Raw genomic sequence first — 13,876 nt, 5'->3', positions numbered from 1 at the left:
GAGCTTGTGGCTCTCCTCCAAGGGTGAGGCTGGAGGCTGGATTTCCAGGAGGAGGTGGGCATTGGACAGGGAAGCTTCCTGTGAAGCAGGAAGCTCACTGGGGGGCCAAGGACCTGGCCATGATCCTGAGTCTAGGTCCTGGACATATGGGTCCCTATAGTGTCCTGCCACTTCCTGGGCCTTGGTCTCCCCTTCTGGATAGGAAGCATTGGTACTGACCTCTTAGGCATTGTCATGGGGTAAGATTTGAAGTGTGATGTGCCTGGTACTGGCCCTGCACATAGTAGGTCCCTGGCCCCTCAGATCTAGCACTACTGCCAGACGCTGAGGGGGCAGAGCCAGGACTCCAGGCCAGGCCTGTCTCGAATGCCATCTCCCTGAGATGGGACTTGGAGCAGGGGTAGCTGGCACTGCTCTGCCCTATCCTGCCCCTATTGAAGCCCACCTTTGCAAGGGGTCTTCAGAATCTGAGTGATTAGATTCAAGGCCTCGCTCCAGTGGCCTGTGAAAGCTTTGAAATGCCCTGGAGCTGCCCAGCTGGACTTCAGCCTCTGGGGCCCCTTCATTGGCCCTGACCAACCCTTTCTATCCCATATGACCCCTAGCTCAGCTTCCTGTGGTGCAGTCTCAGGGAAGCTCTTCCCTCTCTGAGCCTTCCTCTGTGGCAAAGAGCCCTCTCTGGTCTTCATGACCACCACCCAAGGTGCTGGGCCCGAGTGTCCAGCACACAGTAGGTGCTGTGAGCAGTCACACTTAACCTTTACCCCATAGCTTCCAAGAACAGCAGTGAGTTGCGATTCTCACCCTTGGTGGGCGTTCACCCCCTTTAAGCCATTCACTCTGGGGCCAATTATAAATAGACACATAATCGCCCCTATCTATGGAGATAAAGCGTATTCTTCGGAGATGAGCCACCCGCCCCTCCCCTGCCCCCCCCCACGCTGGCACGCGCTCTCTGCAGTTGAGGGAGACGGAGGGATCCCGTGCCCCCTCCCCCTTCCTTCCATCCATCCAGCCATCCATCCATCCATCTCCTCCCTGCTGCTCCTCCATCTCCACCCTGCAGAGGTGAGATCCGGCAGGGGCCGTGATGTCAGAGGCTCAGCTGATGTCACCGCCCCGGCCCTGTGACTTCACTTGCCGGCTCGGGCAGGAGGAGCTGCGAGGAAGCTGAGACTGGGAGAGGAGAAATTGCCCCTTTCCCTTTCCTTCTTCGGTTCTCCCTCTCCCCTCCTCCCGGCCTCGGCCAGGGAGTTGTTTTCCTCGGCTGCTGGCAGGGCTGGCAGGGGGCCTGGGGCAAGTGCCAGGGCAGGATGCTGCTGCAAAGGTAACGGCGTGCGCGGTGCCTCTCCCTCGGTCGCGAAAGTTTGCTCTGGCGTGCGAGGCGTGCCCGCCGGGCGCTCGGCTGCGCTCTGCCGCCTGGGCCCCAGGCTCCCCGGGGGCGGGCAGGGGCCGGCCGGGCCAGGGCCGAGCCGGGCAGGGGCCTCCCAGGCGGCCTTCACTGCCTTGTCCCCATCAAAAGGCCGCAGCTGCTCGAGTGGCGGCTGCAGCTTTGAAACTGCCATAAAGAGCGGTGGAGGGAGGGAGCGCGGGGGATGCTCCGAGCGGTGCCCGGAGGGCGGCCGCGCGAGGAGGGCGGAAGGGCTGCTCCGCCTGGGCAGCGCCGGGCAGCAGCAGGGGCCCGAAGGGCAAGGCCCCGGGTCAGGAGCCCAGGGGCCCAGTCCCTGCCACTCTCTGTCCCCTCCGGTCCAGCCGCCGTCGATGGCCAAGACCCCAGCAGCGAGGTGCAGCCGCCGCGGGGGGCGGGGGCTGACTCTCGAGCCCCCCCATTATTTCCAGGCAGATTCTTCCACCTCCAGCAGGCCATTTGTCAGCGGTGATGGGGGACAAAGGAGGGGGCAGTGGGTGGTCTGCTGCGAGTTGGGCGAGGGGCATGGAGCGCAGGCCGGAGAGAAACGCCAACAATTAAGAGGCAGATCGAGGGCTTTGCGCGTTCTGGCTGTCGAGGGAGCCGTCATTTTGTGTTAGCGTGTGTGTCTGAGGTGGGAGGAGGGAGAGAGGGGAGAATGACAGGAGAAGGATTATGACATTGTGCTGTCTCTGTTTGTGGTAAATGCAAATTTGGCACCAGTGGTTTCCCGGGAAAAGCAGCAGCAAGTAACCCAGGCCAAGGCCTTGGCCCAGACCCACCGAGGGAGCCCGTGCTGGGCGGTTTGAGGTTTTATTTGTTCCTCCCTTTTTTCTGTCTGGCGTGTGCTTCTTCCATTTATTTTACAGTGAAGAGCTGGAGATAGACAGGCCAGCATGGCGGGAGGAGCTGGGCCCATCCTCTGTGGCTTGTCAGCCCCTCCTCACACTGCTGGAGGCCCAGGCAGCTCTCCTGCCCACCCTCCCAACCACTGCCCTATCTCACCTGCCTTCCACTCAGGTCTTCCTGTCCCTAGCCAGGGTCACCGCTCCATCACTGTCTTAGCCTGGTGGCCTGAGGTCTCTGAAGACTACTTTTGCACACAGCTGCTTCCCAAGGATGCCCAGAGACAAGGAGCTCTGGACAGGGTCTGGGATGGAACTTTGGAGACAGAAGGCCAGGGCTGGGCACACCCCCAGCTGCCATGCTGGCCTGGCCTGTGGGAGGTGTTGGCAAGATGTCCCAGGATCTGGACTCCTGACTGGCCATTGGAACAGGGAACTTGAGCATACCCCTGGCCAGAAAGCAGCCACAGCCCAAGGACCTGGGTTACCACAGGGCTCAGGCAGGTGCAGGGACTTGGACACAGGTGGTCAGTGTATTTGGAGCAAGCTACTAGAGGTCTCAGAGAGATGGGCCATAGCTCGGGCTCAGAAGGCCAGATGTTCTGAGCTGAGGACCAGAGTGGGAACCCTCTATAGGGAAGGCTCAGGGGAAGGCTCTGGCCAGGGCTCTGCTCTGGGCCTCGGGCTGTCGCCCACATTCTAGTCTTGCTCCCCGCAGGCCTGGTCCTTCTGCTGGACCTCCCCACCTCCTCTTTTGCCTGGTCTAATCCTCTGGACTCAGTTCCTCCTCCAGGAAGCCTCCCTCACCCTTAGCCTGGGTGGGCTGGGGCCTTGTATCCTGCTTGCCCACTGTGCCTTTTTGTCTCCCTGATCACACGGTGGTGGGTCTGTCATTCTCTTGGACCTTTGGGCATGGACCCTGGATGGGTGTCCTTGGGTCCAACGACTTTTAGGGCAACCCCTCTGCATCTCTGGCACCTGCCCAGAGCTGAGCAGGGGGAGGTTGTTCTTGCGGCTCAGAGGAACAGAGCCAGACTTGGAGATCTCCCAGGAAGTGGGACCCCCCCAGGATGGAGTGGCCACCCCCTTCCCCCATCCTTGATAGTATGATGGGCTCACTTTGGACTGACCCACCCAAAGGGGCGTTTTCCCCACAGATCCTGGCATGTGGGGCAAGATTACAGCTGTGCACATGAGAGGGGACACTGAACTTGAGCACCAGAGGCTGTGAGGAGCAGCTGCCCACTTGAAAGGACTAAGCATTGGGGCTTAGCCACCCTGATGGCTTGTAGGGCTCTGGTGCCCCATGCACTCTGTGTGCCAGATGGAAAAGGAAGGAGGCATGAACAGACTTTCCCCAAGGCCGAAGTGTTGGGCCCATTTCAAGCCCTGGGCTGGAGAACCTCCTGGCCAGATGTGCTGGAAGCACCAGGGTGGGCATCCACAGGGAGGGCCAGCTGGTCCCTGTCGGCCCCCTCCACCCTATCCAGGTTTGCAGAGTGCCTGCCCACTTGGAGCTGGCAGCCTGTCTGACAGAGATGGGAAAGGCACAGCACTCCTCCCTCCAGACCCTCCACGCCAATGGCACAAGAGGCTGGAGCAAACCAGTCCTGAGTTGTAGCCCTCATGGCTGCAACTAGTTATGCTGTAGTTATGTGACCTTGGGCAAGTTACTTAGTCTCAGAACTGCAGTTTTAAAAAGTGGTGACCTGGGAGTGGTATCCCTTCCTTATGGGGATTAAGGAAACTGTAGGTGCAGCATCTGCACACAGCAGGTGCTCAATTAATGGCAGCTATGGTTAATGGTAACCTTGGAGGCAAGATAAAAAATGTGCTCCCTGGGTACCCCTGTGAATTCTGACGGTAATCAAGAGAGGCTTCACAGAGGAGGTGGCTTTTGAAGGCCTTGAAGTGCAAAGACAGGGGAGGCTGTGCCGCTAGAGAAGAGCTCAAGAGCAGAGCTTCTAGGGGGCATGAGGCATGTCAGGGAGAGGGTGGACAGGGTTGGAAGAAGGGGCCCAGTTTCTCTTGGCATTGGGAGGCAGTTCTGGAGAAAGGATGAGCTGACTTGATGGACTAGACAGGATCCTCCCAAACATCTCAGCTCTTAGCTACTTACTTTCTGGACGTGTTCAGGTCTCGGCACTTCGGACACCTTCTCCAGGATCCTGTAGGGCTGGCTTGTCCCAGCTCCTCCCAAGTGAAGCTCTTCAAGCTGCTTTGTGGTGTTGGGATTCCCAGGTGGCCCCACACTTTGAGAACTAGCTGGATTTTTTATTTTCTCTCCCATGCTGGGATTGAACCCAGAATCTCAGGCTGGATTCCCTTTTAATTTTGAATCTCTGGCCTCCTGAGGCCTACACTCAGGCCATATTCTGAGCTGGAGTAAGATTGGGAAGCAGTTTGGAGGCCTGGTCCAAGGGCCTGCCTCTGGTGAGAATTCTTATAGCAGCATCTCCCCGCTGGTCCCTGAGATGACTGGAAGCTCCTATAAGAGGCTGGGGTGACATTCCCCACCCCCATCCCTGACTGAGATGGCAGCATAGAGGAGTGGCCAAGGAATTTGGTCAAAATAACTCTGGCCCCAAGCCGTGTGGCCCCGGGCATGTCACCTGCCCTCTCTGAGTCTTGGTGTCCTAGACTACTAGGAGCACCTTTATCACAGGGCTGTGGAAAAAGTTATGTAAGTTAAATTCTTAGAGAGCACTCAGCCCAGAGCCTGGCTCCCAGGGGGCACTTAATCGGAAACTTAGCTGGGCAGGGTGGCACACTCCTGTAATCCCAGCTACTTGGGGGGCTGAGGCAGGAGGATCACAAGTTCAAGGCAAGCCTTGGCAACCTAGTAAGACCCTATATCAAAAAATTAAAAAAGGCTAGTGGTGTAGCACAGATGCTCAGCAGTAGCACACCCCAGGATTCAATCCCCAGTGCCACACACACACACAGACACACACACACACACAAAACCTTGTTAACTTAAAAAGGCGGCAGCAGCACAAGCTCAGCACCTAGTATCTGTGGACCAATCCCATATTTCCTCTGTGCCTCAGTTTCCCGAGTTATAAAATGGGAGTGATTCTTTCGCTGGTGGTAAAAACAGTTGAGACTTAAGAAGCAGTTACTGAGTTGGGCAGGCACTGTCCAGCCACCAAGACTTGGCTTGTTGAATGGTCTTCCCTGCTTTGAGCTGTGTGTGAGCAGGATGGGGCCCTGGGCCTTCCAGAGCTGAAACTGTGCAGGAAAAAAGGCCCAGGGAGTTGGTATTTTCTAGATGAGGCTAAACCTGTGCCTTTGGTTACTCAGGGTGAGATTAGTGGACAGTGGACAGCTGTAGAGTCTTGAAGGCTAGTAGGGCCTGCCTACCACTGCAGACAAACTGCCTGGGGCCAGGCACCCTGAGACATAGCAGAGCCACCGGCACACCAGGCCCTCGAGCCTGTTGTGGTCACCTGTTTTTCTGTATGCACAATGGGGACTTGGTCTGCTCACCTCTTAGGTCCCTCGGGGCTCTGAGGGTGGCGATGCTCCTGTTGCTGATTTTCTTGGATGATTTCCATAAAGGCTATGACTTGGGTGTGGCCTGCCCGCTGGTTTTTCTTCTTCCCTCCCATACTGCAGGCAGCCTGCCCATGAGCCACCTCTGTGCCTGGCCTTCACGTTGCACTCCCATCCCCACTAGTGCCACACCTAAGCTGGGGTGGGGGCCCAGAGGGGCATCCTGAGGGTTCTGGGCAGTCCAGTTCCTGTCATGTACTGTGGCAGCGAGTACCCAGGTGTGGGCGTCCACAGGACTAGGGAGCCCCCTCCAGCTGGCAGCTGGCTCTGGGGCTAAATGCACAGCAGATCCAGCACTCCCTGGCTCCTCGTGCCCAGCAGTACCATCCTGGAACCAGCTGACCCTGCTCATGGCATCGGGTCTGGGTGATTGGGGGCACTCTTCCCTGGGCCCGGGGCTCTTGGGGTGAACCATTCCACCTCTTGGTGCACTTGAGGCTGGAAATGGCCTTCAGCGCGAGGCACCGATGAAGCATGTGGGATGCGGCTCCCCCACGTGGGTGACGTCAGTGTCCCGCTCTAGAAATGAGAAGGTCAAGGGTGCCAGAGTTTAGGGAGTTTGCTCAAGTTCTTTTTCACACCCAATCTACTACCAAAAAGGAGCAGAGCAGGTTATCAAGGTGGGAGCCCAGAGACCACTGTGGGAGGAGGCAACTGGGGAGACAGAACTGGGGCTGCGGTGGTGCTGGGCAGGTGTGCCGCTGCTTGCCACAGGGATTTGTTGACAACGGCAGGAGCAGCCACCAGGCATGAGGGGTACCCCACGTGCCATGGCCTCAAGGAGCATAAGCCACTGTTCCCACTGACCAGGTGTTTCTGCCCGCCCGCCCACACTTGGCCAGTGCATGGGGTTGCCTCCGGGCACTCCAGGGGTCGGAATCCCTTCTCTGCCACTCACTAGCTGTGCCACCCCAGACTGAGTACTCTCTGGCTGAGCTCAGTTCTCCACCTGTGCGTGGGGATCATCACTGTAGTCACCTCACAGTGCTGAGAACGCGGGGTTAACGCAGGCTGATGTGCTCAGCACTGCCCAGCACGTGTGAATGCATGCACCAGGAATGCCCCGTCCGGTCCTCTCAAGTCAGCCCAGATCACTCACCATTTACTGAGCACCTGCAGTATACCAAGCCCAAGCCCAGGCATCTTTCTCCTGTGCCCTGGGCTAAGCCTCCAGACGCGGGCTGGGCTGAGTGTGTGAATGTGCTGCAGGAGATCAGCCTCTGAGAATCGGTGTGTTAGCTCCCACTGCTGGCCTGACAGACATCCTCATGAAATATGTCACTCTAAAAGAGTTTTTAAAGAAATTTCTGGAAAACTCTTAATCCCAGAGACCATACACAGCCTGAACTTAGGCTGGGTGCTAGTCTTGGCTTTTTCATGCCTTGCTAGGGAGCCTCAGTTTCCTTATCTGTAAAATGGACCCATAACTGTCCCCACATCAGAGGGCTGACTGTGGGATTGCATGTGAAATTAACTTTATGCACCCAGAAGCACCTGCACTTCCTTGCGTACAACCGTGAGATCTTTTGGTTTTGTTTCTGGTCAAGATGACCATGGGCAGGTCCTGTGTGGTGTCACGCTGTACGCTGACTGCATGTGGACATCAATGCAATGTCAGCTCTGCTCTCAGGAGCTCCCTGAGTTGGGGCTTCCCTAAACCCTTGACCTTTATAACTTAGGGAGAGCACGGAAGGCCTCCTCAGGCAGCCTTGCTCCTCGGGGTTCTGGTCCAGGGCTCATCCTGTCCATTAGCTCATTACACAGAGGTTCCTGGACAGCTCCTTGGGCTGGGCACTGGGCTGGCTGATGGGGTAAGGCCAGTTGACTGGAGGTTAGCCCTGCCCTGTAGAGCTCATGCCGGCCATCCCACAGACTTGGGAGGTTGAAGCAGGTGGATTGTGAGTCCAAGGCCAACCTTGACACCTAATGCAAGATTTTTCAGAAAAGAGCTGGGGAATGGAGCTCGGTGATAGGGTGCTTGCCTAGATCCATGAGGCCCTGGGTAACACACACATAGCTCAGTCCAGGAGGAAGGATGCAGAAACACCTCTCATCACCAGATGACTGAGCAGGGGCAGCTTGACACAGGGCCTGGGCTTCCCAGAAAAGGATCAGCCACAAGGCAGCTGGCAAGATGGCTTAGAAATGAATATTGGCTGTGTCCTTTGCTCAGGATTCGGGATCCTCCTTTTGGCCTGGGATGAGGTCCTGGAGCCTCCCAAGGCCTGCTCCTCCTTGCTCCGGCGGCATCTCCAGTTCCTCTTGTCTCTTATTGCTCTGGTCTTCTTCCCTTCTTGGAGACCTGCTTGCTCCTTTCTGCCTCAGGGCTTTTGCCCATGCAGTGTTTCTGCCAGGCACTCTCTTCTAACCTCATCATGTAGCCACGGGGGCCCTAAGCACCACAAGGACCACTGGGCCCAATGCCTGGCATATAATAAAGGCTCAGTGAGTGTTGAATAAATGACTGAGTACAAAGTCAAGCCTCGTGGCATTTGAGTAAGATTTGAAAGAGGTAGATTTTAGTCTGTAGAGAAAAGGAAAGGCCATTTCTCCCTCAGGGACAGGCAGACTCAGGACAGGAACAACGTGTTTAGTTTGGCAGAGACAGAATGAGACACAGGAGTGAAGGTGGGAAAGGTGAGCTGAGCCAGATGAGGGCTTTGCCTTCCAGGACAGGAACAAACGTGCATTCCGAAGCCCCCCCCCGCCCCCCCCCCCCCCCCCCCCCCCCCCCCCCCCGCCAGCACCCACTGAAAAGCCCCGAGTCAGCTGCAGGGATGGGTGGGTCGGGAAAAGCGGCTGCAGTCAAGGACTGGCTAAGTTGGAGAAGCCACCGCTCCTGCACGCCTGCTTGGCCCTTGTACCTGAGAGCTAGCAGGGAGGGGCAGGGCAGCAGTTTCCAGAAGACAGCTGCCTTCCTGCGCGCAGGGCGGCCATCCTAAGTCACTGAAGGGAGCGAGAGAGGAGGGAGCATGAGCACCCACCTCTCAGTCATCTGAGCGGCAGCATCGAGGTCCACAGCACACCCGCATCTGCCCGTGGCAGAAGGTAAGCTGTCTGATGCCCAGCAACGACCTCCCTCTGAGCCTCCGGGGGAGGCAGCACTATGGTCAGGAGTGGAAGATCCAGGGACAAGGACCTAAGGGCAAACCCTGGACCCGCCACTTAACAGCTGCGCACCTTTAGACACCTTCTAAGCAACTCTGGCCTCCAGTTTCTCCAACTGTGAACTGGGGGCCGCTCCTGGCATCGTGAAGGTTGAGGTTAAATGACACATCTGGAGCCCCGAGCACAGGGGACACTGGAGGCTTAGGAAGTCGTGGCCATTATCATGGCTGGGCTTTTTCTCCACGGTTTGAAATCTTAGCAGGAAGCTTGGGTTTCAGGCTTAAAAATGAAGAGCATGTCAACAAAACAGGATGGAACAAAGTCTTTTCCCAGCATGCCTCAGCATGTGGCACTGCCTTCCTGTGGAGCCCAGACAATGATGTGGCTAAAAGTCTTGCGCTTTCAAGCAGAAATAATCCCAATGGAAAGGAACCTCCCTATTGTTATCTCATGATAAAGCGACAATGATGAAGAGGGGCTCGGCAGCCCACGAGCCTGTGTTCAGATTCCATCTATGACTCTACTAGCTGCTCTGTGCCTCAGTCTCCTCATCTGCAAAGCGAAGCAAGAACAGTTAAGAACAGTACCTCCACCCGATAGATTTTTTACTCAAGGATTAAATGAGTTAATGCAGGTGAAGTGCTTAGCATGTGATTTTGTCGCTACTAATGGTGAAGGCACCAGCACCCGGCTCACTTCGTACAAGTCACTACTGTTACACCATTTCACCTTTAACTCTTTGTAGTGTTTGGAGTGACTTAGCCAAAAGTCTGTTCTGAAGCCAAAAGCCTAAGTTTCAAATTGCAGTTCTGCCTTTTGCTAGCTGTGTGACTTGGGATCAGTGTATTAACCTCTCTGTGCACCCATTTCCTGCTCTGTACAATGAAGACAATGATCTCTGCCTCAAAGAGGAGTGAATAGCCATCACCCAGATGTGGGACCTGACTTCCTGGAGGCACGTGGCCCCTCCCCCACAATCCCAATTTACAGACAAAGCAATTGAGACTCAGAGTCATTGAATGATTTGCTGAAAATGAAACATTAGTGAGACCAGGCTGGCTCCAGCCCCCGACCTGTGTTGGTACCACCATGCCAGCAGCTGCACAGGAGCGTCCACCCACCTGGCAGTGAATGTCCAGTGGGTAGAAGGGTGACTTCCGTTGCTACCTGGCTGCAGAGGTCTCCAGTTTCTTAGGTCTGCTCACCTGTGGGAAGATGGGAGGCTGAGACATGGTGGCTGCTGTCTAGTGGGCAGGCCAGTCTTCCAGGTGTGGGGCCTGGGAGTCTGGACCCCCAGGCTGCCCCATCTCCGGCTGATCTGCTCTCTTCTGACATGTCTTCCCTGTCCACCTGCAGACTTTTGGACCCACCAGCTGCACACGTCCATGTCCATCTTTCCTGTGTTTACTGAGGGTTGGGGAGCTTGTGGCTAAGAGGGTGACTCTGTTCTAGCCCTGCTAGGCTTCTTCCAAGCTGTGTGACTCAGGAAAAGTCACTTAAACTCCTTGTACCTCCGAGGTCTCATCTGTAAAAGGGTGTGACATCATCAGCACCAACCTTATCCCAGGCTGTCACAAACATTAACTGGGGTGATAAAGGGAAATCTGCCCAGCACCCAGGTCTCAGTCAGCCTGGAATCCCCTGGTCTGTATTGTCACCATAAACATGTCATTTTTGTGGACACGGCACCCTACCCTGCATAGGATGCCTCACACCAGACAAAGAAGTGTCTTTGCCCTGCAAATGCTCAGTCTAGTAGAGGACATGGACATGCACAGAGCGCCTTGGAGGGCAGGGTGGAGGGGCAAGCTGGTGAGCAGAGGTCACCATGAGACCCTGTGAAACAAATTCATGCCAAGTTTGTCACAGATACAAGACCCTGCAGGGTCCTGCACTGTGTACAGCCCTCCTGGGCACAGCTGCTGGCTGCTCCCCACATGCCTCATCTTGGTATCCCTGGCCCTGTTTTGACACCCCCCACTCACGGCTGGGGTGGAGTCAGGGTGTGCCCACAAAGCACTGCACCAGGCCACCCCTGCCGTTGGTGCCCGGTCAGCATCCTTGCACTTGCTCAGGGATAGTGCCTGGCTTGGGCCAGCCCAGCAGGATGCTGTGTGGAGTTTTCCCTCTGTTAACCAGAGACTTCTGGAAGTTACCTTCTGAAAGGCTGAAAGCGGAACTCAGGTCCCTCTTGGTGTGCTGGAGTGTGTTAGCAGTGGGCCCCTCCCAAGGGGAAGGAGAGCTGGGGCTGGCAAAGGATAAAGGTGAGGGCTATTTGCGTGCTCGAGAGCCAGTGAGCGAGAGGAAGGACATCGGCCTGCTGCTGAAGGCACCAGCACCCGGCTCACTTCGCACAAGTCACTGATCTGCAGAGCAGGGCCAGTCTCCTCAATCAATCGGTGCTGACAGATGGTAGCGGAATCAGTGACCTAGAGGCAGAAGGCTCCATTTGTAATCCCGGAGTGGCCCGCGCCTGGAGGAGGGCAGAGGAGTTTGTAATAAAAGGAGTGACACGGGTTTCCGAAAGCCATCTTTGAGCCAGAGGAGGAGGGAAAGGATTAATTTTGCTTCTGGAATTGATACACACTGATTCAGTTCAATAAGTATATTTTTTTTAGTGGGCTGGGTTAAGAGGGGAAAAGAAGAACAGCTGATCTACTGTCTTTTCCTTAAAGAGCACGCTGTCTGGAAGGAAAACCAGGATCCATACATTTGAAACAACAAAAGAACAGAAGATACTCACGTGACCAAAGAGGAAGGGCTCCGAGTTATTGAGCTCCTGCCACTGTAGGACCCTGGGCAGTAACTTAACCTCGGAGCCTCAGTCTGCTTATGTGTCACATTGTGTCCACATCATGCAGCTGTAGCTACTGTTAATATATGCCTGGTACTGTACTGAATTCTTTATGCAAATCTCTTGGAGTCCCACAGCACCTATGTGTGAGTAATATTATCTCCATCTTACAGCCGAAAAAACCAACATTCAGAGAGGTGAAGTGATTTGTCCAAGGCCATACAGTGTAAGAGTAACTCTGTTGGTTGCATATTTTTCCTTCAAATGATACTGAAAGGGAAAGTGACAGGTCACCAGAGGCTAAAAGACCCAGCTTGAACAGGGTAGTTTCTAGGTGGAGGTCAGCTGGGCAGTGTCCTGCAAGTCTAGAAGTGGGGCTGCAGGGTTGATCTCCCTCAGGGGCTGAGGGAGTGCCCAAGAGCCTACACCCAGTGAGCTGTTGCATTCTTTCCCTCTTGAACGAGGCTCTGCTGAAGCTTGTCCCCCTCCCCTCTGTCCCCTAACCCTAGACCAATGAGCTGGGGAAGGAGGGGAGGAATGATAGGGCTGGAGACTGAGGAAAGGGGCTTCCCTTTTCTTCATGAATTCCCTCAAGCTGAGGGTGCCCCAAGACACAGCTTTCAGGACGCTCCCCTGCATTCTCCCATTTTTGTCCAGAAAGCATGAGCCTACTGAGTCCCTCCTACTTTTCCCTCTGCAGCCCTGACCCAGGCTGAAGCCAGGCATTGGTCTTTTTAAAGTCATAGTGTCTGAGAATTTGAAAATGAAACTCAGAAGAACAATGGGAACAGCCAGAGGGAAGGGCCTGGTGGCCTGTTCAGCTTTGCCCTGGAAGAGTTTGGCACCCTGCCTGGCATGCAGGAGATGTTGGGGAATCAGATCCCCAGGAATAGTCCTGACCTGCATTGGAGTGTCCCCCACTTTGAGAGATTGGACGGAAGCCAGGAGAAATCACTGCTTTCCCCAACCACATCCTCCTGCCAGGGTGCCCAGAACTACTCCAGACCCTCCCTGGGTGGCCTGATGCAAGGCTAAGAAATAACTGCTCTGGTTAGATGGGGTGAAAGGTGAAAGGGTAAAGCCAGGCCTCAGGGAACTGTGTAGCTCAAATATAGTGAGGTACCCCAGGCCAACCTGCTGTCAGAAGCACTTTTCCCAATTCTAATTTACATTGAAGCTGGGTTGCTTCAGGAGAGGGAGCCACATACTACCCTAACACCTACAACTGATATTGGCCTAAGAATCAGCTATTTTAGCCAACATTAGGGACATCCAATTCAAACTCTCCTCCTTCCCATTATACCACTGGGAGATGGAGGCACAAGGAGGAAGAATTTGGCCAGGTCACTGGGCGAGTATGGGGCAGGATACACACACTCCAAACACATCCATCCCTACGGCCTCACTTCGTTAGAAGGGTCACAAGGCACCAACATGCACACAGTGGTTGTTCTACAACAGATTTTCTTAGGGGAAAAAAATTTCAAGTTTGCAAAGGAAGGCTGGGCAGGGGCTGAGGCAGAGGCACTGCGAACCTCCAAGTCAGCCCTGGACGCTGGTTCCAGCCTACCAGACACTGCCGCTGCCCAGCGCCGCAGCTGGAGAAGTCAACCGGCATTTGTGGAGGTCTGTTTTGCAATGAGGTGGGTAGCCCCGTCTCCCTCCCGCTGCCCCTCGCTTTTACTGCGGTGGAAAAAGAGGCTCAGAGCAAGTCGTTCACTCAAGGAAACCGGGCGCCATGGAGCTGAGGCAAGAGAACCAGGCGGCCCCAGGGCCAAGGGTGCTTGGCTGTCAGGAGCGGCTTCTGTGCCCGCCGACTACACAGTTGACAGTTGCGGGGAGGAGGCCCGGCCCTCGCCGGCGGCCTTCCCAGGCTGCCGAAGGCGTGACTCTGGCATCGGAGGCTCCAGGGAACTCCAGAAATCCCAGAGAGACTCCAGGCCACCAACTCCCCAGAAAGTTGGCTCCCGGCCACCCCCAAGACGGCCCCGCGCGGCGGGCCTAGATGGCACCCGGGGGCGGCGTGCTGCGCTCCGCGGCGGCAGAGACCACCCGGCGCGACCCCGGCCGCCCCGCGGGGGTCTCCGCGGCCTCGGCGCGGCGCGCGCAGGCCTCGACGCCGCCGCACGCGGGTGGGCACGCGCGCGCCGGCCCCGCCCCCGGCGC

At 56.1% G+C, this 13,876-nt stretch overlaps 1 protein-coding gene across 1 annotated transcript in view; it reads left to right on the top strand.

The window, feature by feature from the left end:
- The window catches only part of TCF20 (transcription factor 20), a 170,652-nt gene that overhangs the window by 67,234 nt on the left and 89,542 nt on the right, over positions 1-13,876 (top strand). The gene's annotated exons all lie outside the window — the stretch shown is intronic.

Source organism: Sciurus vulgaris (assembly GCF_902686455.1).
Source record: "Sciurus vulgaris genome assembly, chromosome: 5".
Classification (NCBI taxonomy): Eukaryota; Metazoa; Chordata; class Mammalia; order Rodentia; family Sciuridae; genus Sciurus; species Sciurus vulgaris.
The sequence above is the reverse complement of the archived record's forward strand: the minus strand, read 5'-3'. Positions and strand labels throughout refer to the sequence as shown.